This window comes from Podarcis pityusensis (assembly GCF_964106645.2).
Source record: "Podarcis pityusensis genome assembly, chromosome: 1".
Lineage (NCBI taxonomy): Eukaryota > Metazoa > Chordata > Lepidosauria > Squamata > Lacertidae > Podarcis > Podarcis pityusensis.
Window position 1 is genome coordinate 68,819,832 of NC_138028.1, and position 25,908 is coordinate 68,845,739.

General features: G+C 41.1%; 1 long non-coding RNA gene across 1 annotated transcript in view; it reads right to left on the reverse strand.

The window, feature by feature from the left end:
* Positions 1-596: 596 nt before the first annotated feature.
* Positions 597-25,908, reverse strand: part of LOC308481467 — a 130,645-nt gene continuing 105,333 nt past the window's right edge. Inside the window, exon 5 of the long non-coding RNA XR_013988693.1 lies at positions 597-729. This is a non-coding gene — a long non-coding RNA (uncharacterized lncRNA). The remainder of the gene's footprint in view (positions 730-25,908) is intronic.

Below are 25,908 nucleotides of genomic sequence, written 5' to 3' on the forward strand. Positions count from 1 at the left end.
ACACAAGAGCTACCCACACTGGAGGAATGGCAGATGAAACTGATGGACTATATGGAACTGGCGGAAATGACTGGTAGAATCCGTGACCAGGGAGAAGAGTCGGTGGAAGAAGATTGGAAGAAATTTAAAGACTATCTGCAGAAACATTGCAAAATTAAAGAATGCTAGAGTGATGATGGATTGAAGTTAAATGGCTTCAAGCTGTATAGGCTTTAAAGATATATATAGATCAAGATTAAGGATTAGGATTAAAAAGTTAAAAGAAATGGAAAATTGGCTTTTAATAAGTTAAAATTTAAGGTTATATTACATTAAGATTAAGGATTGGAATTAAAAAAGAGGGAAAGAAATTGCCGGACAAACAAATTGAACTGGAATACAAAAGAGGGAGGTATAAGGAGGTCCAGAAAATAAGTAAATTTAAAAGTGGTTATGAAAAGGTGGTATTGTTTTTAACTGTTTTCTTTTTTCTGTTTTTTGTTTTTTGTATTGTGTATTTTGGTATTGTGTGTTTTTCTTTTTTACTTTTAACTCTTTGTTATTGACGTGTCTTTTTTTTATTGGAAACTTTAATAAATATCATTTTTTTAAAAAAAGAAGTAAGGATCTCATCCCTCTTCTCTGGGCAAAGCGATTGTAAAGAGTGAGGTGGAGGGACTGCATTCTGCACCCACTTCAGTAGAGTTGAACATTGTCCATTTTCAACTGGTCCCACGTAGATGACCTAAACTGGAGGGAATGAGCGCGTTAGAGCAGGTGAACCACTTTGCAAACAGGAATCTCCCATTTCAGCTCAGTGCAATGCAGAATTATAATTTTCCTGGCATGCTTTAAAGGAAAGTTTGTACTTCCACACAGCAACAGGGTAAAACGGATAAAGATCATAGGAAGTTGTCTTCCACTGAGTCAGACTGTTGATCCATCTAGCCCAGCACTGTTGACACATTTTTAGCAGAGGTTCTCTAGGGCTTCAGATAGCAGCATTTCCCACACACCCACACACACCTGGAGAAGCCAGGAATTGAACCTGGAACCTTCTGTATACAAAGCCAATGCAACCCTTCTCCTTTATACATTTCTCCCTTATACATTTAAACAGTGCTTTTTTTCTTTTAAAAAAATGTTTAGGGGTACTCTCATTTTCCTACTCATATTGAAATGCTGCCCCTCAATGAAGCCAAACTTAGATTCACAAATGTTTAGGGGTATGCGTACCCCTGTGTACCCCCCAGGAAAAAAGCACTGCATTTAAAGCTACAACAACAGCATGTGGATTCCATTCCAGTGAGGCAGGGGCAACGAGATTGGCCTGTCAAGAGCACGGAAGCCCAGGTGAATGTACGCATCGGTTGACATAGGCCTCCATACTGGGGCCAGTGCATTTTCATTATTGTCTCCTTTGACTGAAGAAATACTGTTGAAGTTTTGGGATTCTAACAAATAAAGTGAAGGCCCCTGAGTTCTGCTATGATGGATTGTGCTAAGTGTATTAAGGTTAAAAGGACTCTAGAAAAATATGTTCAGTTTCATAAGCACGTGGAAAAGGGCTAAATCATCTTGGCATGTGACAGACATGCATCCGAGACTACAGGGTGGCTTGGTTCGCTTTTCAGGCGGCAAGCTATGATTAATATGCACCTTGCCATTCTCTATCTGATCTGCCTCATCTAAGATGACAATAAAGAACTACAGCGCACCGTGCAAAATAAATACAACAAAACACAGAGCTGTCAGTGCTTTTCCTCTCCTGTGATGTACTTTCCCTTGATAGACAGAACAGAACTGGTCTGTCACAAGTAATAGCCACGGCAATGGCAAACCTCGGGGGGGGGGGGACCCATTTTGAAAATGCAAAGAGAGATAGGCTGTATTTCAGTGAATTTTCCCCCATGTTTAAGTTGTTCTATGTTCATCCTTTTTTTTAGGTTATTGTTGGTTTTATTGATATATTGCTTTTTACTATTACATATAACAGCATGGGCTGTGGGCCTTACTGTGAGAGGGAGTAGAGGCAGGCAAACCAGCTAAGCCAGCCTCTCCTACTCTGAGCCTCACTACTGCCACCTAGGGGTTGTTTTTATTCTCTGACCGCCTCCGCTAAACCACCCTGTTATTTTTTCCTGTTCTCTTCACTTCTACTAATGTCTTTTTAAAGCAATCAATTAATGAGCCATACTTTGGGGGAGGATCATTTTAAAGCAGATTGACCCAGAAGAGCAAATGAGAAAACTTAAAACTCAAAAAGTACTCTGTTTAAGAAAATCACATCGAATGATACAAGTTTGAAATTACTGATCAGAGGCTGAGGAAATAAACTGGCAAGAGCAAAATCTGCATGATTGTATCACCATCATTTCTTCCAGGCCAAAATGAATCCCATTGTAAACATCATGCCATGGTGACAATTAACCTCTGACATTTCTACCAGCTTTTATAGGGAAGGCTATAAACACAGACTCTGTGTTTACAGGCCATAAACGACCATGTTGTAATTGTGTAATTACCTTAGGAAAAGGTGGTAAACATGATTTAATGAATGGGTAATTGGTGGTTATTTCTGGTTTTTAACCACTTTGGAACGAGTACTCTTAAAGGAAGATAAAGTACTTCAGCATCTTTAAAGTACAAGTCACTAAGGGGCTGTAAATATAAGTGGGTAGTTTTAGCCAGAAATCTGCCTTTCACTAGAATTGTTTATTTCTACAATAGAAGCCCCCAGATTGGATATAGGGTAATATCCAATGCAATACTCAGAGTAGACTCATTAAAATTAATGGAAATCCATTGATTTCAGGGGGTATTATCTGAGTATGACTTAATTGAGTATTTATTTATTTCACAAAATTTATACACTGCTTGGTTGGGGCAGGGCAGGGAGCAAACAGACCTCAAAGCGGTTTACAAACAAAGTTCCTCCCATTATTTTGATGTCCTGTAATTGATTTTCATGTGGCTCTGCCAGCTGCTGTTTTAGATTTTACTACTGTTGTTACTGTAAAACCACCCTGGGAAAGTTTCTTTACAGTGTGGGGTAATTAATGATGATCATGAAGATGTTGTGAGGGGCAAGAATTTATTTTAAAATATCAGTGCCCCTGCCCAAAGGACTGTGGTATATAATTTCAAAATAGGAAGGTGTTTGTCTTTCCCATATAAGTGGATACACTGCGGATAATATACACAGCGTACCTGCAAATTTTGTCACATGTGAAGCAGCCTAAAGGCAGTTTTTTACATCTCCTCTCAAGATCATTTCCCTTTCCGTCTTCCCAATCAAAACGCTAAACATATGAAAATATTACAAACTTAATGAAAACAAAGCAACCATGTTGAAAAGTCTTGCTGGGGGGGGGGAATGGGGAGTGAGACTCCTGAAGAATCAATTAAAGAGAACTTTCAAAGGATGTTCACTGTCAGGCAATTATGTAAATTATTATTAATGAGCGAATCAGTTGCTCCCAGTGTCTGATCTTAAGTGTGATGCACATGTGTTAGCACCACAAGCAACAACTGGGAGTTCAAATAAAGGATATTTGCTACAGGGGCTACAGAATGGGTGCCCACACCCCCGCAAAGTAGTAGATGCCGTGAAAACACTGGCAGTTTGGAGCAACGCTGAGTTAATCTGTCAAGACACACCTCAGCACATTTTAGCTCTGACTCAGTGGCTTAACATATTCAAGCTGAATCACCAGCTCTTTCAATAGAACTATCTAACAGCAGTTGGGGAGAGCAGGAGTGGTTAGGGAGAATATATGCATGCAGAGGGTAAGAAGTATATGGCAATTCAAGCAAAAAGCCAGATTGACCCTGGAATGCCTTCACATTGTACTTTGCTATATGTTTACTAGTGGAGTTTGCACAAGTGCAGATATTTTTAACTAAGTTGGGTGGAAACCAACCAGCTTCATAACTTTGAAGTCAGCTTGTTTCCTATAACCATAGCTAAGATTAACCACAGTTTGTGCAGGTTAAGTTGACATGGCAAGCTGTGTTTAATCTGAAACAGAAGTGAATGTTTCCAAACTCCTTTTTGCAGCCACACTGGAGGAGAAGCCTATGAGCCCAGAGGGAAACTAGGTGCATTTTCATAACGTTAATGAACTGGATAGCGGACCCCGGAAGATATAAGTTGGGGGCTTACTGTGCATAAACCACACTGAGGTTTTATTACAATCATGCAGTATGCAAATATTGTAAAATAAATAAATGAACCTGCTTGGAATTTATTCAGATTATGACTGCAAAAAATAAATAAATCATAACTTGCGCAGCAGATGTTGACAAATGTAACTGACCATTCTTCTAGAACCTGGACTATGACATCAACTGCCAAGGCCCAAAACACCACCACATTCTAGTAAACTACACCATTTTGTGACCCAATCACACCTTTGGGACCCCATCTGAAAAGCATGGTATAAATATAATAAACCAACAGAGTCCAACATGTGAATAACTGTAGTCTGATATTTGCGGTGTGTGAATAAGAAGGTATTATTTCGCATGAGAAAGGAAGTGGGAGTATTTCAGTAGCATGAAATAACTTTGTGTGACTGCATGTTAAACTAAGGAAATAGATAATTTAGACTGATTCTGTGAAAGTAGTCAAATTAAATTGAAGGCTTTTCTCACCACAGAAAATGCAAGCTGCTGGTTATCATGTTGAGATTCTTTTCTTGTATAAAAGCGATGAATAAATTAAAATAAACAAGCAAATAAACATCGCTGTCCAAAATATTGTTTTTAATGATCTCAAAGTGTTGATGCATTATCCCAACTGAGACCCTTGGTCCGTCTAGCTCAGTATTGTCTACAGTGACTGGCAGCATGTTTCCAGGGTTCCAGACATGGGCCTTTTCCAGTCCAACATGGAGGTGCCAGGGATTGAACCTGGGACCTTCTCTGGCAAAGCTTGTACTCTACCCCTGAGGAACAGCCTGTCAGAGACTGTTTGAGGAGAGCTGCACTGAGGAGGAATGGTGGGAGCCTCCCCCTGCTCCTAATCAGGATCCTGAATCTTCCCAGGAGCAGGAGGACAGCATAGATTTGGAACAGTGGTTTGCAGAGGGACATAGTTCAGAAGGCAGAAGCTGGGAAATAGTGGATGGGGATCAGCTAGAAGAAGAAGCACTGGGAGAGAGAGAATTAACAGATTCACTGTCTCCGGGAAACCCTCCTCTGCCCAGCCCAAGGACAAGAAGAGCTGATAAGGTGGCAGAACAGAAAGCACAGTGGTTGTGTGATCAGTTTACAAGACGCGGTAGTGACGTGGGTGACTAGGGAGGAAATGGGTGGGACCCTTAATTGGGAGCACCTTCATTCCTAGGAATAGATTCTTTGTTCTCTCGCTGTGATCATTAAAGTTTCTAACTGGTAAGAGACTCCTTTCTCTTTGTTCTGCTTATCTACTGCCGGGGGGGGAGCCAATTCCCTGAAGCCTGACACAGCCCCCCCCAAGCCACATGTCTTCCCTATTAGCATCTAAAATATAGGTAGGGAGGTCTATTCTTTACTAGGAGGAGAGAAGTACTAATCTACCATTTTTATTTATGAAAATGTTTAGATACTGCTATTCATTTAAAAAAATATCAGTGTGGTTTACAACAATCATACACAAAACCATATTAAAATGTTAAAAGCAGAAGTTAGCTAGCTATTATGGAAAGTTGTGTTCTTAACTGCTTGCATAAGCATGATGGAATAGAAAAAGTTTTCAGCAGGCGTTTAAAGGTTGGGATGGAAGGCGCTTGCTGAATCTCTATTGGCAGAGTGTCTGGGCTGATGACACTAAACGCTCGGTTTCTTCTTGTTGTTTCAAATGAGCCTTGCCAACTCAGGTTTCCTCTGCAGTTTTAAGCAGATTCTCCCTTGGCCTGAATCCAGTACTGGCAGTGAATTGGGCAGGAAGAAAATTGGTTAATGAAGCAGAACACAGTATAGAAACACAGGGAGGAAGGTAGATTTCCTTCCCCTCTATGGCATCCTTTTTTCATATAAAAATAAGGAGTTTTCCACCCACTCCTGCTGTATTTTGGAAGAGGTGCATAAAATATGGCTACTATCCCATCTCCCCTGGTTTGGCTCTATTTTTCCTCTTTAAGTTGCTATTTCCATAGGAAAAGCCTTAGCATCATTATCAAATGCTTACAGATAAGCTCGAAGCTTGCTTTCAGAACAGCTGAGTGCACTTTTTCTGGCTTAAGCATGGATTCTGCTATTTTCACTATTTGCTTACTGAATTAAAAAAAAAAATCACTGTATGTAGAAGCTAAAGCTATGCAAAAACCTAGTTGGGTGGTGAATCCATCTCATTATATTGCTGTGCCGCCTTATCGCCTTACCTAGCATTAACAAAAATAGAGCATTTAGCCTAATCCTCTTGTTGGAGTCACTAGAAAATCTTCAGCCTGAAACAAGCAATATTTGAAAAATGGCAATAATTAAAATATACCCGAAAAGGCTTCAGTCCCAGCTTTCTGTATACATCAAAGGAAGACAGGGTGTGGGTAGAGAATACCAAAAACAAAAACAAAACCCACCTCTGCAAGGTCAGGACAGAGTTGTTCCAAGAATTTCTTGCTGTCCTTGTCAAAACTGCAACAATCTCCAGAAAATAAACATTAAGCTTTCATTTCCTGTTGTTCTTAAGGTCTGCTCCTGTATTAAATGCAGCTATACCAGCTATGAGAGACAGAAACCTCAATCATGATATGAGGAAGAACAAACACAGCAATTTACATTCATTTATTCACTGATAGATAATCAAACATTCACTGTGCAAGTTTATGTTCACGGTATATATTCATCTCGTTCTATCAAAGAAGTTGTATGATCAGCCATATCTATTTCCACCATTAATTTCAACAGAGAGACTCTGCTTCTGTGGTAATATCTCTTGGAGCTGGGTTGGAAATCTTTTCATATTGCACCTGAAGAAATATCTCCTCAAATGGGGATCATATAGGAAAGGGAGTAAAATTAAAAAACAATTCTTAGTTTTCTAGTTAAGGCAGACAGGCAGACAGGTCATGACAAGCACTGGCAGACGAAGGTGGGGCCGGGGGGGACGGTCCGGCCTGGGTGCCATCCCGGGGGATGACATTGCGGCCGTCCCCACCCCCTGGGACACTCGGCTCTCACCGCGCACACCCCAGGACTTGCACCACTTGCCACGCACCCCCTGCTGCATACCCTGCCCCCTGGGACGCGTGCCAGCCATGCCTCCGGATGTACGCCACTCCAAAGAAGACTGACTGTCAAAGCCCAAAGGGCTACTGTCCTGTGCACACTCAGTCAAAGAAGACAAACTGCTAATAATTCATTTTTTGTTGACAAAAGCGCACACACAGCAACGACTAAGGTACACTGGACACACACACACACACACACACACACACACACACCCCTCTGGTGTCTATGTAGTTGGCCTTGACTTTCCCAGGTTCATGTCTGGTGAAACAGTTGAAGCAACAGTGGGGCTATGTCCCCCCACCCACCAGGCTAATGTACCCTCATCTGGTGAAGTGTGTACACGACCTGAAACTTCTGCTGCATGGAAGTAATCACTGCATTTCCCTCTTCAAGCCCCTCCTGGTTCTAGGAGACAGCAGGGCAGGGGAAAGTGGGGATTTGACTGGCCCGCTCCTTGCCTGAGCAGCCTCTTCCAACATTTTCTGTGGCCCTTCCTCTGTTTCTGACTACTTGGACCCTTCCCCTTCCTTCCTTCCTTCCTTCCTTCCTTCCTTCCTTCCTTCCTTCCTTCCTTCCGCCCTTCCGCCCTTCCTTCCACCCTTCCTTCCTCCTGCCTCATGGGTGGCACCAAACCCCATAAATTGCTGGCCCCCTCTCCTAGGTCAGCCTCTGGTCCTCCCAGCCCTGTCACACATTCAAGCCCTGCCTTCCCTGACAGCTACATATTGATTGTCCTATCTGTTAAAAGAAATGCATAATTATATCATGGAGTGAAGAACCTTCTTCAGCTCAAACACCACTAGGCAACTTTCCAGGGTCACATGCCCACAGTGGGCGGGCCAAGAATCAAGAATCAGGTGGAGCAATGCATGTTCATTTTACCTTCCTTACAGTAGGCTTATTTCTATGCACACTCAAACATCCCTCTCTGTGTTCCATCCAGGCAAGCAAAAAGTATGATCCAAGTTCAAGGATGCACAAAAAGCAAAAACTCTCAAGGAGGCTGCAAAGTAGGATCCATAAGGGATGGAAATGTCAAAATGCACAAGGAGAAATATCCTACGCATTTTCCTACCGCTAAGGTGTTGGGAAATCTGTGGCCTTCCAGATGTTGTTGAATGATGACTAACATCATCCCTGAATTGGAGTTTGATAATATCAGGTGTGTGGGGAAGCAAAAGGTTACCTATCTCTGCCCTAAGCCAACTCTCTATGCTGAAGCAGAGTTTTTTCCCCATTGAGCATATCTTTCACAGCTCAGAACATATGTTAGCACTGTGTGCTGCAAAATAGTCAACAGGACTAGGCGCTTCTCCAGACAACCTACAGTATTTATTCACCATTCATCCCAGTTTTCTTGCACAAAGCTAATGTGGCAGTTAGACTGTTTCAGGTCTTTACTGAGCATTATTTCTGATTTGTTTATAAGACAATCAGCATTCATCCTACATTCAACCTGATTTAACTTGCGGGGTGCTTACATATTTTCCCATTGGTCATTTATCCATCATTTTCAATGCATTTCCCCATCACTTTCCAAAGCCCAAAACATCTGTGTGTTTGGGGTTTTTTTTATATAAAAAAGTAGCTTTGTTCCACTAGAGCAACAGAGCACTTTAATCCACTTTAAATGTGCAATCCTACAGTTCCAGTAGGCACTTGAAACTCTCCCACAAAATACTGAGGGTCTGGAGGCAGCCTGAGAAACATGCCACTGCTCAGCAAAAAAAAAAAAAAAACAAAAAACCTTCCTTAAAGTAAAATAAAAATTCAGATTATCCATCTTAAAGGGACCCTGAAGAAAATAGGATAGTCCCAAGTCATTGTGATGATTGTGAACCACTAATAAAACAATACTAGTTTTAGGATACTGGGATAGAATAATACTAGCTTTAACAGAATATGACTGAATATCAGTTTTTCTTTCCTGCCTTACCCTAACTGAATAAAACTCATAGTCTAGCTTTGAGAGCCATAACTTTTCAAGGACCAGTAAGGCTCAGAACATAATTGTTATTTAATAGCTGCTTTGTGTCTGAGAACAAGGACCCCTGGCTTTGCTTTTTATTTTACCCTTGAAAAGTCCTGTAATATCTTTTTGCTTTTTTCATCTGTAAAAATGATTATAATGGTACATTTTGCAAGTCGTTCCCCTTCACCCACTCTCTTTGTATTTGGAGAAAGCTCTGTACTGGAAAATACCAAACCATAATCACTATATCTGAATTTTGAAAAGAGTCTGCTTTCATTTTACACATTTTGACATGTTCAGATGATCTGCTAATGAAATCAAGAAATCAAAGTAATCCAGATAAGGAAATGCAATCAAAAGACCAAGGTCAGGAAAGTGTGACGCAGGAGAGATGAATATGTTTATAACTAGGAGTCAAAGATGATCTGAAAACTAAATAGTGCACTTCTTTCAGAGATCAAAGAAAACTTGGATGTTAGAATGCCTGGTCTTATCAACAATTTGGAAGTAACAGCTTCCAAGCAAACATGTTATTTTTCTTCTGGAATCACCACTTATACTACACAGAGTTGATAGCCTTTAACTTTGTCTTATAGGTAGTCTGATCCTATGCCCACCTAAAATAATGGAGAGCAATGCCTAATGCTGAATAGTAATAACTGAGGTGCACAGGTAGGGAGAGTATTGTTGCACTCAAGTTCTGCTTTCAAATTTTCCCCAGGCAACTGGCCGGCCACTGGAAGAACAAGATGCTGGACTAGATCTGCCTTTGGACTGATCCAGCAGGACACTCTTTTTGTTCTTGACTTACTAACTGAACATTTAGCCTACCAACAACTTGGTAGCAACTCCATCACAGCCTAGGTTGGATGGGGCACTTCAGGGACTGCCACTTTGGCGGGGTGGGAACTGCTGGTCCACCACATCAGATAGCTTGAGAAGCACTGCTATATACCACAATGTGTGACCTTGTGCAAGTTACCATCTCAACCTAATCTACCTCACTGGATCGCTGGGAAGATACAATGGGAGGGGCTATTTAAAACACCCTGAACTATTTCAACAGAGAAAGAGTGGGATGAAAATATGACAAAAAATAGAATATATTTTCCTCATAATAATATTGTGATCCAAAGGGCACCCAGTTAGCTTCATGGCTAGGTGGTAGCTCGAATCTTGGTCTCTGCAGTCCTAAAGATTCCAGCCTTAATTGGCAACACCCTAGTTGCATACTCTGAAACCCATGAAAGGATTAAAATCTAGGCATTAAAGTGCACGTTTACTCTTTGCTCACCATGATTGAGAGTATGACAGAATAGGTGTGAAAGAGTAATGAATCCATGTAGTCTTGAGGGCAGACCCTTTGCTTTCTAAATAAGACAAACTGACCTTGACTTGTGTCCTTGACAGATATTTTTCTGTTAAATTAAGATTGACCTATTTTGTTGAAATATCAAAGTTATGAAAGTTCACTCCTTGATGAGTTCACGGGCTCCTGCTTCACTGGGTTTAAGATTTCCTTGGTTGGCTATAAACATTTCCTAAAGTGCTTTTCTTCCTACAATCAGCAGACTGAAATGGAATCATTTCTCTTTGTAGTACTTTCCCAGGCTAAAAAGCCATCAGATCTCTCTTTTCCTTTGAAGGGGAAAAAGCTGAGGAAAAACTAAGCCTGGGAAGGATCAAATGCAGCTGCAAACAACCCATAATACTCAAAAGCTGTTGTCAGAGTGTTGTACTTGTATAAAGCATAATAATGAAAGCTACAGGCAGGGGTTTTCAATTTCAGGACTGCAAAAATATTTACTGTTTTTTCTAGGTAGTGGCTAAAGTTTCCACTGTGCTCATTTCCAATTAGAACTAGTTTTATCTGGCTTGATTTTATTTATCACTTAGAATATTAATATCCTGCTTTTTAGTCCCAAAAGACTCACAAAAGTAGCTTACAAAAGATTCTCAAAATAAAACCATTCAAATCCTGTAGAACAACAGAAATTGCATGGGCTGTTAAGAGGGAGATAGTAAAAGCACAACTTCAGGCAATACCAATGAGACGGAAACATGGAAGGTGCCTAAAGAAGCCAGGGTGGCTATCTAAAGAACTTTTAACTGAGTTAAGATTAAAAAAGGATGTGTACAAAAAATGGAAAAGGGGGGAAACCACCAAAGAGGAATTCAAACAAATAGCCAGCACGTGTAGACACAAAGTCAGAAAAGCTAAAGCACAGAATGAACTCAGGCTTGCTAGAGAGGTTAAAAGCAACAAAAAAGGCTTTTATGGGTATGTTCGTAGCAAAAGGAAGAACAAAGAAACAGTGGGGTCACTCAGAGGAGAAGATGGTGAAATGCAAACAGGGGACACAGAAAGGGCTGAACTCCTCAATGCCTTCTTTGCCTCAGTCTTCTCCGATAAAGAAAACAATGCCCGACCTGAAGAATTTGGAGCAAATGATTCAGCAGAGGAAACACAGCCCAGAATAACTAAGGAGATAGTACAAGAATACTTGGCTAGTTTAGATGTATTCAAGTCTCCAGGGCCAGATGAACTGCATCCAAGAGTATTAAAAGAACTGGCAGATGTGATCTCAGAACCACTGGCAGTCATCTTTGAGAATTCCTGGAGAACAGGCGAAGTCCCGGCAGACTGGAGGAGGGCAAATGTTGTCCCTATTTTCAAAAACGGGGAAAGAGAGGACCCAAATAATTACCGCCCAGTCAGCCTGACATCAATACCAGGGAAGATTCTGGAGCAGATCATTAAGCAAACAGTCTGTGAGCACCTAGAAAGGAATGCTGTGATCACCAATAGTCAGCATGGATTTCTGAAAAATAAGTCATGTCAGACTAACCTGATCTTGTTTTTTGACAGAATTACAAGCCTGGTAGATGAAGGGAACGCAGTGGATGTAGCCTACCTTGATTTCAGCAAGGCATTTGACAAGGTGCCCCATGATATTCTTGTAAAGAAGCTGGTAAAATGTGGTCTTGACTATGCTACCACTCAGTGGATTTGTAACTGGCTGGCTGACCGAACCCAAAGGGTGCTCATCAATGGTTCCTCTTCATCCTGGAGAAGAGTGACTAGTGGGGTGCCACAGGGTTCTGTCTTGAGCCCGGTCTTATTCAACATCTTTATCAACGACTTGGATGATGGACTCAAGGGCATCCTGATCAAATTTGCAGATGACACCAAACTGGGAGGGGTGGCTAACACCCCAGAGGACAGGATCACACTTCAAAACGACCTTGACAGATTAGAGAACTGGGCCAAAACAAACAAGATGAATTTTAACAGGGAGAAATGTAAAGTATTGCACTTGGGCAAAAAAAATGAGAGGCACAAATACAAGATGGGTGAGACCTGGCTTGAGAGCAGTACATGTGAAAAGGATCTAGGAGTCTTGGTTGACCACAAACTTGACATGAGCCAACAGTGTGACGCGGCAGCTAAAAAAGCCAATGCAATTCTGGGCTGCATCAATAGGAGTATAGCATCTAGATCAAGGGAAGTAATAGTGCCACTGTATTCTGCTCTGGTCAGACCTCACCTGGAGTACTGTGTCCAGTTCTGGACACCACAGTTCAAGAAGGACACTGACAAACTGGAACGTGTCCAGAGGAGGGCAACCAAAATGGTCAAAGGCCTGGAAACGATGCCTTATGAGGAACAGCTAAGGGAGCTGGGCATGTTTAGCCTGGAGAAGAGGAGGTTAAGGGGTGATATGATAGCCATGTTCAAATATATAAAAGGATGTCACATAGAGGAGGGAGAAAGGTTGTTTTTCTGCTGCTCCAGAGAAGCGGACACGGAGCAATGGATCCAAACTACAAGAAAGAAGATTCCACCTAAACACTAGGAAGAACTTCCTGACAGTAAGAGCTGTTCGACAGTGGAATTTGCTGCCAAGGAGCGTGGTGGAGTCTCCTTCTTTGGAGGTCTTTAAGCAGAGGCTTGACAATCATATGTCAGGAGTGCTCTGATGGTGTTTCCTGCTTGGCAGGGGGTTGGACTCGATGGCCCTTGTGGTCTCTTCCAACTCTATGATTCTATGATTCTATGAACTGTATAGGAGTCCTCCTCTTGACATGAATGGACTTTGGTCCTCCTCCTACTTGCTACAATTCTACAAAATGGTGGTTGTCACAATCACCAGTTGAAATGTGAAGTAATAACTCTTGCTTCTAACATAGCTCATCCAGAACTCTGTTTTTGAAGCTACAAAAGTATACAGTTAGCACGTTTTGAATTCTTCTTAGTGAAAGAAACATATACTAGGTTTATGACTCATTTGTGATATTTTGTGCCTGGTATGCAGGACTGTTTTAGAAAATATATTTCTATTTCTCAACAACGTTGTTGGGGAAAATGAGAACTCCTCTTTCCAAAAGCTTCTGGGCAAATCAAATTCCTGCTACTAGTGCCTCTGACAGGAAATTTTGGCAGGGTAAGTAAGAGAATATTTTTCCAGCTGCAGGTTTTTTTAATAACAAAAAGGAAAGGAAAGGAAAGGAAAACATCACTTAAACAAAAGCATTTGTGTAGCTGGAATGCAGCTTGATGTATAAAGTTAAGAGATGTATTCATTTGCTCAGCCTACTTTTGCCTCTGACTCCTCCTACAAGGGAATGCGACCCTGGAAGGTTCCGTTCAAGGGAATTTAGCCCTTGGACTGAAAACTGTTTCTCATTTTTATGTTGAAACATGACAAAAGAGCAAATAAAATAACATATTGACAACATTTTAGCAAAAGCATGAGTGAGAACATAAAAAAAGAAAAATCTTACAGGCCAAACACTTGTCTGTAAGAAGGTTTTCACACGGTGGTGCAAAGACATCAACAGAGCTTGAGATAAGCCTCTCTAGGGGAATAAATGTCACAGTCTGAGGGCAACTATGAAAGAGAACCACCACTACCCCTCATGTTAACTAGAAATTAAACAATCATACAGGACTGCTTCTCCAATACCCTCCAACATCTCCAGGCCCCAAACCGAGATGCATGTATTCAGGGCTGCACATCCTAGCGAGTCACATGACCTGTGTGAGAGTATAGAGCCCAAAAATGCTTTTTGAGGCTCTGTGCTCTCACAAAAGAGCACAGCGCAAAAAATATGTCGTTTGGGGCATCACCATCTTGTGTGGCAGGGCCGCAGCACCCCCAAAACACACATTTCTGGGCACCATGCTCTTGAGAGCACAGCCCCCAAAACAGGATGTCATGTTTTTATCTGGACAGTTGAAGGCTATGCTCTCCAGAAGAGCAGGTCGTAACTAGCACTTTAACTTGTGTCCAAATATGAACCAGAAACTGGCATAGCTCTTTTAACAAAGGGGAAACACAATTCCAAAAAACAGCTCCAGCTGACAGTCTGGCTGCCACATTCTGAATAACTGACAGTTTTTGAGGAGACAGCCCTACACAGAGCACATTGCAATACTCCAATCTGGGTATAAATAAAGCAAAAGGTCACTATGGTCAGATCTAACATCTCTAGTAATAAGCAGCACTGATGCACCAGTCTAAATTGACGTAATAAACATTCATAGCAGCCACCACATTTCCAAGTAAATATAGCAAAAGATAACTGAATTTCAATTTGCTCCATTTCATTCAGGAATTACTGAAGCTGCCACCTTTCCCGAGAATGCTACATTTGAGACTGTTTGTTAATTGCCTCAGTCCAGGGAATCTAAACAAGGTTTGTTCAGCAATAGTCTTACCTTAGTCTTACTAGTGGTTCTCTTGATGGGGAAAAAACCACACATACACAAAGTTTACTACCACCTCATATGGCCTTTCTCCAAAAAGCTAAAATAAGGATGGCAGCTTTCCAAGGACTTCTGAGTCAGTCTTTTGACTTTTGAGTATCTGACCCAAAAGTTTAAATCAGTTAGCACCCACTTAGCTGTTATGCTGCACCTATGCAGACCCAGAGGCATGGATGATATCATTTTTCAACTATTGTAGATAATTGGATTTCTACAGAAATACCAGAACTGTTTAACTTATTATTTTTATACTACAACTCCTTTTTCATGCCACATTACTTGTCCTATTGCTTTAATAGGATTAGCATTGAATAAAAGCTTGTGTTTAACTGACTAAAAATACCAGAATCGAACAAAATATTTATCTCAGGCACACACTAAGGCAAATAACACTACTTAAAAAGTCTAATGAAGCAAATGAAAATGAATTAACAAGCGGGGGGGGGGAGTGATCAGGCACTCATTACGTAAACCACATCACAATAGCTTACAAGAAGAAACTAAGAGAATACAATAAAACCATTAAAATGCCTCTATTTATCACTAGAAAGATGGTCTGGTCAATAGATTTCCTTGACAAGAAGATTAAGGTCAAGATTGAGTAAGATTAAAATCAAATTGTAATGAGGCCCAGTAATCAATTTTGGCCTGCAGACCTCTTCCAGCCTTTTGCATTTCCCAAACCAATTACTCAGTTTTGGACAACTCACAACAGTATTTTTATACACTGAACAATGTGTGTCTAGCTGTACCTTGAAAATAAGGCATGTGTGGTGTCTGGCTCCATCTCTGGATGATGCACCTGTTGTTTTAATTGTTCTGAGGCAAAACTTTATGTAACAATTCTCACCCTGGCTGCAACAGGACTCCTATGCAAAACTGCGGAGGATGCACACAATCACTTATTATATTAGTTGAAAATGCAGATGAATTGGGTATGTGTCATGTTTAAAGTGCAAGACCCTGACCTCTCTGTTTCACGTTGCAACTTGGTTTGACAGCAACTGGTTTTCTCCCTGCATTGTAATAAGAAAACAACTTGAAAGCACTGCTTTTTTCTATAAAAGGAAGGCATCCATTGCCTTTCATTTTTCTACTGTGAGCCACTCATTTCTGTTGGCATCTGTAACGATGTTGAGAGAATGGTAAAGGAAGGTTTCTTGCAAAGATCAGTTTGAAAAATTTAGCAGCCATAGTACACTTCCTCCTGTTGTGATTCTTTCTGTAGTATATATTCCATTATAAGATTACAGCCAGAGTTTGCAAGAGCATCCATTTGCTAGACTCCCTGCCCTTTTTATGTGAGTGGATACAAATGATTCAGTATTATTGCTTTCAGCGAGGCACATGACAGAATGCTCAGCCAAGTTATGTATAAAAGTTTCTGTTCAGGGTTAACAGGTTCATCTTTCAGTGGGTTGTTAATGCATGAGTAACATGCACAAAAGCCAATCCGTTTGCAATAGCTACGTGGGGTTAAAAAGCAAATTGCTTTCAGCTGAAGCAGCCCCAATTTGTCAGGGCCCAGGTGTCAATTAGAAAGGCAAAAGGGGCATGAAATAAAAACTACAAGAAACGGAAATGTGATACTTTATCTGAATTCAACTTCGCTCTGCCATTTCTAGTTTCAGAAATCCCGTTAACTGTTTTAAAATGAAAAACACACTTCATTTGACAACCTGAATTTTGCTATTAGCTTTAATGCCTTTGGTTCTTTTGCTTTCTTTTTCCCATGATCTTAATGAGTTGTTTCAGTGTTGCAAAGATGATTACTCTTTTACTCCTTTCCCTTTCAACATCCTAGTCTCATAACACTAGCGTAACATAATGGCAGGCAATGAGTTTCCAGGTGATTATCTAACACCCTGGATCTTCCAAGGCAAGCTTGGGAATAGAGGCTGATTAATCTTAATGGGGACTGAGTCAAAACTCTGAATAAGGCTGCCTGAATTGTGAATATTGAATTTGTAAATGAAAATTGTGATGCATGGATCTCAGAGGTTCGGTTTAGAGGGACAACAAGATCTCACTGAATCCAATGCTTTTCTTACAACTCCTTCTATGATGAGGATGGTGGAGGTGACACCATCATTAGAAATATAACCTGGGGCGGGGAGGGTTACTAGAAAACAAAAAGAGCAAAGCTTTAAAATTGGGGAAATTGTTCGTGGCAATTCAAGCTTTCTGCTTTCAAACAGCATTGATTTCCAGTGATGAAATAGGAGTTCTGATGGCCTTGCAAAAGAATTACTAGGTTATCAGTGAAACAATAATATTAGGCATCACCTTAAACAAGACAAGGGTCTAACTCCATGAAATTTGCACTAGAGTTAGAAGGTAAAACCAAGTGCTGTGCTAAAGAGAAGCTTATTCAGGGTCATAAAGGGCCCCTCCAGACATGCATAAGCATGCATTCATGATTACTTGTGCTCATGATACTGCTGGGGTGGTCATACACAATCCTGCTTTCGTCCCTGCAAAAGTTTTGTGGTAGTCACGCTGCTTCATTTCCAATCAATACATATCTCATAACTTCCTGCTGAAATACCACAAATGTTCTGGGTGGTTGTTGTTGTTGGCTGTATTCATCCCTCACTGTTAATTTTCACATTATAATATATTTAAGCCTTCACACAATATAAAAAAGCCACTTCTGGAACTATAGCAAAATACAGCACAGCTTTAGCATTCATTTCTACCATATTAATTAGCAAATAACACAGAAATGAGCACTAAACTTGTGCTACATTTCACAATAGTTCAGAGGAGGCTATTTTGTCATGTGTTCAAATATAAGTTCAAATATAATGCAGGACTTAATGTTTAGTGGAGTCATGAAAACAGAATAAACTGTCATGTGAATGCAGGCCAAGTTGCATTATAGCTCCTATGTAGAGCAATAATATGGTAGAAATGGGGAACAAACTAAAGCAGAATAAATTCACCACTAATGCACTATTATTGTGTCAAGAACTTGTAACAGAATGCACCCACAATAAAACACCAGTTGGGAGGGGGACATAATATTCGAGTATCTAGAATTTTTTGTTTCTGTTTTAGAAGAGAAACTGTCATTCTAGAATTTACCGTATTTTTCGCCCTATAGGACGCACTTTTTCCCCTCCAAAAGTGAAGGAGAAATGTGTGTGCGTCCTATGGGGCGAATGCAGGCTTTCGCTGAAGCCTGGAGAGCGAGAGGGCACTGACCCCTCTCCCTCTCCAGGCTTCAGGAAGCTATCCGCAAGCCTTGGGAGCCCGTGGGAGTTCCCGCCGGGCTCCCAAGGCTTGCGGACAGCAGCCTGCAGCCCAAAGCCTGGGGTGCGCTGAGTAGCACACCCCGGGCTTCGCGCAGATATCCGCAAGCCTGCGGAGCCCAGCGGGAGTTCCCGCCGGGCTCCCAAGGCTTGCGGATAGCAGCCTGTTCTGGGGGCTGGGGTCGGGGGAAGCTCGGGCTTCCCCCACCCCAGCCCCGCGCCTGGGGGGAAAATAATTTTTTCCCCTTTATTTCCCCCCCCCCCCAAAAAAACTAGGTGCTCCCTATAGGGCAAAAAATACGGTACTTCCTATACCTTTCCTGCAGTGAGTTTTTGAAACGTTGTGATATAAAGCTCTAATCAGACCCTACAAGTGTCCCTATTTTCCAGGGACGTCCCTGATTTAGAGAAGCTGTCTCAGTTTCTGATTTGGTCCTGGAATGTCCCACTTTCCTTAGAGTGTCCCTATTTTCATTGGAGAAATGTTGGAGGGTATGGAGTTACCTAACCCCTAAGCCATCTGAAGGCAATCCTGTACATAAGGAAGGTTTTTTAAAGAAATGTTTAATGTTTTATAATGTTTTTATATATGATGGAGTGCTGGGGCAACACAATAAGATGTGTGGGGTATAAATAGTAAAATGGATGTCTCTATTTTAATTGGAGAAATGTTGGGGGGGGTGCTGTAATGGAGCTGGGGCAAGGCACTTTTTCCATGGTTAGAAAAACAAAACAAAATGCAGTTGGGAAGATGATCCTTTAGTAATTATTAAGAGCTAACAGTGTAGCTGGGATTACTGTCACCTTCCAGATTGTGTCTCATGTGTGCAAATGGGTGATATGTGATAATTTTAAAAATCAGCAGCCCATGTTGGTTGGCTACATATGCACATATGTGACCACAGCTGCCCAAATGTTGCTGGCCCGGAGTTGGAAAGAAAATTCTGTTCCAACCAAGGAGGAGTGACAGTTAAAACTAATTAACTACGCTGAATTGGCAAAATTTACAGGAAGAATCAGGAGCCAGGAAGAATCAAATTTTAACAAAGAATCAGGGAATTATATAAGGTATTTGAAAAAAATATTGTAAATAATTACACTTATTAGTAGGTTTGTAGCAAAAATCTGAACCATGGACTGATTAAGGATTTAAAATAATTTATAATACAGTGGTACTTCGGGTTACAAACAATTCATTACAGAGGTCCGTTCTTAACCTGAAACTGTTCTTACCCTGAGGCGCGCTTTCGCTAATGGGGCCTCCCGCTGCCGGTGCACGATTTCCATTCTCATCCTGGGGCAAAGTTCGCAACCTGAGGTAATACTTCCGGGTTAGCAGAGTTTGTAACCTGAAGTGTTTGTAACCCAAAGTGTTTGTAACCCGAGGTACCACTGTAATTGGAGTTAGTGTTAAGATGCAGAATGAAAATGTAAACATAAGGATCCACAAAAGGGGGAGAGGGATGTCAAAGGAGATACAATATCTGTATTTTGTTTCTTTTTTGTTGTTATGGTCTGTAAACTGCAAAAATAAAAAAATACAAATAAAAGTGGGTCAGTATAGCCAAACTGACTGGGGGGGTGGGGATCCAACCTTTTTCTGCCCTCTTCAACAGGTATATTTGGCCTTGAAAAACTGAAAGAACCAACATCTGTATAGATTCTGAAAACCTGAAGTTCTATGAATTAGGGCTATGGACTGTAAAGCAGTTTTTAAAAATTCTTTTGACAGTGTTATGCTCTCAGATAAGGGCACATTTTGCACAACACTTATGAAGAATGAATTATCATGCCGTACTTTAAAAAACTGGAATGATGAGCAGATTAGCATGCCTTGCTGTATATTAAAATCCTTTTTTAATGCGCATTGTTCTTTTTATTATTAATATTTAATACAAAATAGCAAACAAATACCCAAACAACCAAAAAATGTAGCATAAATAAAAGCAACACTGATAAAGTTTATTTTGAAACTTATTTTTGTAGCACATGACAAACTGTATCCAGTACTCAGTTAATTTATTTAGTAGCGATAGCAAATTATATTTATTTGGCCATAAGCAATAACAAACCTAAAATATAAAGACAAACAAAACAAAATTCAAAAACCATTCTTGCATAGTTACATATATAAATTCATTCAAACCACAGGGTGTAGCAAGAGCCATGATTTTAAAAGCAGGACACAAGTTTTTGGAATATAGCCGTTTAGTCGTTATTGCAATTTATCGTGTAAAGGTAAAGGGACACCTGACTATTAGGTCCAGTCGTGACCGACTCTGGGGTTGCGGCGCTCATCTCACTTTATTGGCCGAGGGAGCCGGCGTACAGCTTCCGGGTCATGTGGCCAGCATGACTAAGCCGCTTCTGGCGAACCAGAGCAGCGCACAGAAACGCCGTTTACTTTCCCACCAGAGTGGTACCTATTTATCTACTTGCACTTTGACATGCTTTCAAACTGCTAGGTTGGCAGGAGAAGGGACCGAGCAACGGGAGCTCACCTTGTCGCGGGGATTCGAACCGCTGACCTTCTGATTGGCAAGTCCTAGGCTCTGGGGTTTAACCCACAACGCCACCCTTGTCCCTGAAGTTATCGTATATCTGTGTGTTATTTCCTGGCAAATGGGGCAACTCATTCCCAAAGATATGAAATCTTAACAAGCCCAGCAAATCAGCTTGAGAGAGTGGTGGGGACAACTGCCAATCTAGGGCCACAGAGAGACCAGGGCTGTGTTGGTAAAGAACAGAGGTGACCCTATGGGGACAGGGTCTCCAAAGACAAACATGCAGGGACACTCCCTTTCCTAGTCACTGCCCTGTCCACTTAACAATTAATACAGTTGCAAAAGGTCTTATAAAAAAAATGTTAATTTTTAGATAGGTTTTATGAATCAGAATTTGTTAAACAGTGTGATAATAATAATAATAATAATAATAATAATAATTTATTTGGACCCCGCCCATCTGGCTGGGTTTCCCCAACCACTCTGAGCAGTTTAGATTAAAAATACATTAAAATGTCACACATTGAAAACTTCCCTAAACAGGGCTGCCTTCAGATGTCTTCTAAATGTCAGGTAGTTGTTTATCTCTTTGACATCTGGCGGAAGGGCGTTCCACAGGCCGGGCACCAATGCCAAGAAGGCCCTCTGCCTGGTTCCCTGTAGCTTTTGCTCCTTGCAGCGAGGGAACCACCAGAAGGCCCTCGGCGCTGAACCTCAGTGTCCGGGCAGAACGATGAGGGTGGAGACGCTCCTTCGGGTATACTGGACCGAGGCCGTTTAGGGCTTTAAAGGTCAACACCAACACTTTGAATTGTGCTCGGAAACGTACTGAGAGCCAATGTTGGTCCAAAGGGTGGCAGTGAGAGCACAGGCCTTTTCTGTAGTAGCCCCCTGTCTAGGTAATACTTTCCAACTGTTTTGTTTTCCTTTTTAAAAAAATAATATTTATTGATTTTCCAACCATTTGAACACAATAAAACAGAAAAAAGGAAAAAGAAAAAGAAAAAGCAAAGAAAAAAAGAGAAAAAACATAAGATTAACAAAACAAGACGCAAACCATTTAAAACACAAAACAATTTCAATATCTTAACTTTCATTCCCTTATTTCCACGACCTCCTCACGCCTCCCTTTCTGTATTCCACTTCTATTAATTGTTTCAGCAATTCCTTTCCATCTTCCTCTGTTTTCTATCCTATAATTATCTTAACATATTCTAATCTTATTTTTCCCTTTAATACTCTATTTCTATTTATACTTAATTCCTTATAACATTTCTACTAAAGCCATATAACTTCATTCCAACATTTTTCTAACATTCATTGTTTTTACAATATTTCTATACATAGTCTTAAACTTTTTCCATTTTTCTTTCACCGACTCTTCTCCCTGGTCTCGGATTTCTGCCAGTCGTTTCCACCTATTCCATATAGTCCATCAACTTCATCTGCCATTCTTCCCAAATAGATAAATCTTGTGTCTTCCAGTACTTCACAATGAGTATTCTTGCTGCTATTGTTGCCTACATGAGACAAATTCTATCCTTCTTTAACACCAATTGGCCGACCATGCCCAGGAGAAAGGCCTCTTGTTTCTTCAAAAGGGTATATTTAAATACCTTTTTCATTTCGTTATGAATCATCTCCCAGAGTGTCTTAATCCTTGGGCATGTCCACCAAAGGTGAACTCTAATCCTCAAATTCGTCTGTTTTTCCTTAAATTCAGTCATAGCGAGCGTCAACTTATGTTCATCAAATTGCCTCTGTAGGGCTGGGGCTCTCTTTCTCTTTCTCTCCAGTTGTGTTTCTGTACCTTCAACAGCAACAGCTTTTTCCTTGACTTCCTCCACAGCTTGCCATATCAAAATAGGTTCTTGTATCAATTTCTGGGTGGTTTCTGTATTGGTATTGTCCATACTCCCTGCATTCAAGTCAACCTCAACAATTGAAACATCCACCTTCGCATTTATCATGTCCATTTTCCTATGAAGCTGATCCAATGAGTCATTTATCTTATATAATTCCGCCACCAAAGCCTCTTCTGTCGACATTCCTCTTAGTTTCAAATATACTAGTACAGAGACAGCAACAAAAAGAACAGGAGGGCTTAATAATAGACCTCTCCTGGATTGTTACCAAGTCCTCCCAGACCTTAATGTTTTATCAACAGTTGACTGGTCTGTTTTTCCTCTTCCATTTACCATAACATTTGAAAGATTCAAGGTCAGTCCCAGAGTCTCACGGTTTTTAACTTGCAGCTGGAAATTCCCCTAGTCCAACTCTTGTAAATCAACCAGTTTCAAAGGCTTCCACTAGGGGGAAACAGTTTCTATTTGTAAAAGTCAATAATATCCTCTTTTAAAAAATCCAAAGTTAGTTTCAAATTAGTTTCAATTTTCAGTTACTTTTACTCCTTTTTAAAGCAGCCGGAAACAGTAGAAACAATGTATTTCTCTTATTTAGCTAGCTGTCAATGAATGTTCTAAGCGCTGTCAATGAACATTCCAAAAGACGTCAGTCTTACTAGCAGCCCGTTTCCAGGGTCAGAGCGGTGGTGTTTTAAGCCTCTTCGCTCTCTCCCGCAGGCATACTCAATCCGCAACTTCCCCCTCTCTTCTCCTGCCTCCAAGAGGGGGTTTAATGTTCTTTACCGTTAGAAATTTGATCTTTTACAAAAGACCTTCCAGGACTCCAGCTTGCAACTTCATTGCCTCGTTCTATTTACAAAAAGGGAAGGCGGACTTCCTGTTTTGAACCTCCCCGTTACGATACCAAATTAGACTTTTAGAAATCCAATTCTTCCGTTTCAGCTCTACTCACGGGTAATTACTTTAAAGTCAAATTGTCCACAGGAAAAGGTCAGCGCTCTCCGGCAACAGCTATGCGGCTTCACTCCGTGGAAGAAGCAGACGATTCGATGCACCGCGGTGCTCACCCCACGTCGCTCCGGAGCCCCAAAAAACGGGGTTTCCCGCGAGTGGGGGAGGCGCAAAAGGTGCCCGCCGAATCCCACGTTCACAGGCTTCTCCCGCCTGTGATTTTAACGGGTCTCCGCCTTCGCCGTGGCGGCCAGACCCGGATTTCCATGGAGCAGATTCCTCCCGGTCAGAGGAATTCTGCCATTACCGGAGGCGCCTCCCCCGGAAGTTCCCAACTGTTTTGTTTTCCTAGGCATTTTAGCAGTACCAGTGTTTGGGCATTTGCCTTGTTTTGGTGTTCATCTGTGAGGTGGTTATAATGGGGATGATCCTTTTTATGTTATATGAAGCCCTTCTCTCGGTTCTGCCCCGTCGCAGGCACCCTTGGTAGCAAAGTGGAAGAGGGCCTTCTCAGTGACTGCTCTCAGGCTTTGAACTCCCTCCCTAGAGACAATAGTTTGCCTACTCCTTGTTGTTCTTCCGCTGACTGCTTTTAACGACTGCTTTTAATGAAAGCTAGTGTCATGCTGTTTTTTAATGGTGTTTATCGGTATGGTTTTAACAGATCCTTTATATTTACATATAGTTTTAATTCTGTAAATTTTGAATTGTTTTTTAATTATTGTTTTTCTTTTTTCTACATTTTTAGCTGCTCCTATTTTATCTGTAAGCCGCCTTCAGTCCCTGTAAGGAAAAAATGTGGGGTATGTATAAATAAATAAATAAATACTATAATAGTAATAGTATTCTGAATATGTTTTAACCTGCTTATGTTGTTTTTGTTACTGCATTTTTAATTTGGTTATAAATCACTTCAGGACTTTTTGTGATAGAAAAGCAATATATATATATATATTGCATAACCCCTACCTAAACCTAGTATAAATTTTCATTTTTCAGCATAATACTACATACAGTCATACTTTGGGTTGTGATCGCTGTGGGTTGCGGGTTTTCAGGTTACGGACGTGCCAAACGCGGAATTCCTGGAACAGGTTACTTCTGGGTTTCGGCACTCGCGCATGCGCAGAAACACTAAATCGCGTCATGCGCGTGCGCAGACACGGCACTGCGGGTTGCGAACGTGCCTCCTGCATGGATCACATTTGCAACCCGAGGTTCCACTGTATATGTTAGCAGCTGTAAATAATTTTACCACTATGAGACTGCACTCCTAAGCACATTTGCTTTGAAGTAAGCCTTACTGAACCTCATAGGATATCCTTCTGAGGAAACATAACATAGAATTGGGCTGTAAGTCAAAGTTATTAACTGTTTCTTCCAGATAACACAGTTATATTAGGTTCATAAGCCACCTAATGTCATCTTATGTCCAAGTCCAAGTACTTCTGTCTAATGCTTCGATGTTGAGGGGAATATAAACTGAATAACTGCACACCCTACTAGCCATCACTAACAGAACACATAGGTTTTGTGACAAATATTTAATGAACATAATTATTTCATTTAGGTTTCTCATCTGCTCTTCCTGTTCTAGACTACCATTGGTCTAGGCCAGCTACTGAAATAGATTACTGGGGTCCCTATCTCTCAAGGAACTGAGGACCTCCAGATGTATTTTTGACCAATGCAGACATTGTTGGATTCAGTACCAAGCCCGCTTCCCTCTCCCCTCCCCTTTTCACTTAATACCCAGCCTGATAAAGAGTTTTTACTACTATGTGACATTTTTGTTGGAATCTTTCAAAGAAAAAGTGGCGGTGTAACCCTTAGCCATGCATGCTGCTAATGTAACCTTCCTTTTCTCTGTTTATCTTATTTGGTGGGTTGTTGTGTATTTTATTATATTTATGATCCACCATTCTTCAAGCACCGAACCCAAGGCAGCATTATTTATGGTTCCTAGGCAGAAATGGGATGCACCCATTAAGGCACTGACAAGATCCAGACCTGGTTAGCCTCGCTTCAGCAACATGGCGGCTTCAGACCATATCTTGGTACTTTTCTCTGAGAATGCAGAGTATTAGCCACAATGGTGGTGCTTCACAACACCACTGGTCCTGGCCCATACATGCACGCCGACACAACTTGACACACATACTGCCATCACACACATGTGATGGGTCTCTTCACTTGCACCCCCTCCACATAAACATCCAATGTTTGGAGAGGACAGCAGGACCATGCGTCTTGGCCCTGCCTGCAACAATGAACACACACCTATGCATGCTGGGGGTCTTGTGAGCACCCTTAACATGATACAGCATTTATGCAGTACATTGGTACTCACAACTAGGGGCCATGGACATTGACTACTATGAAAACCCAAATTAGAGTG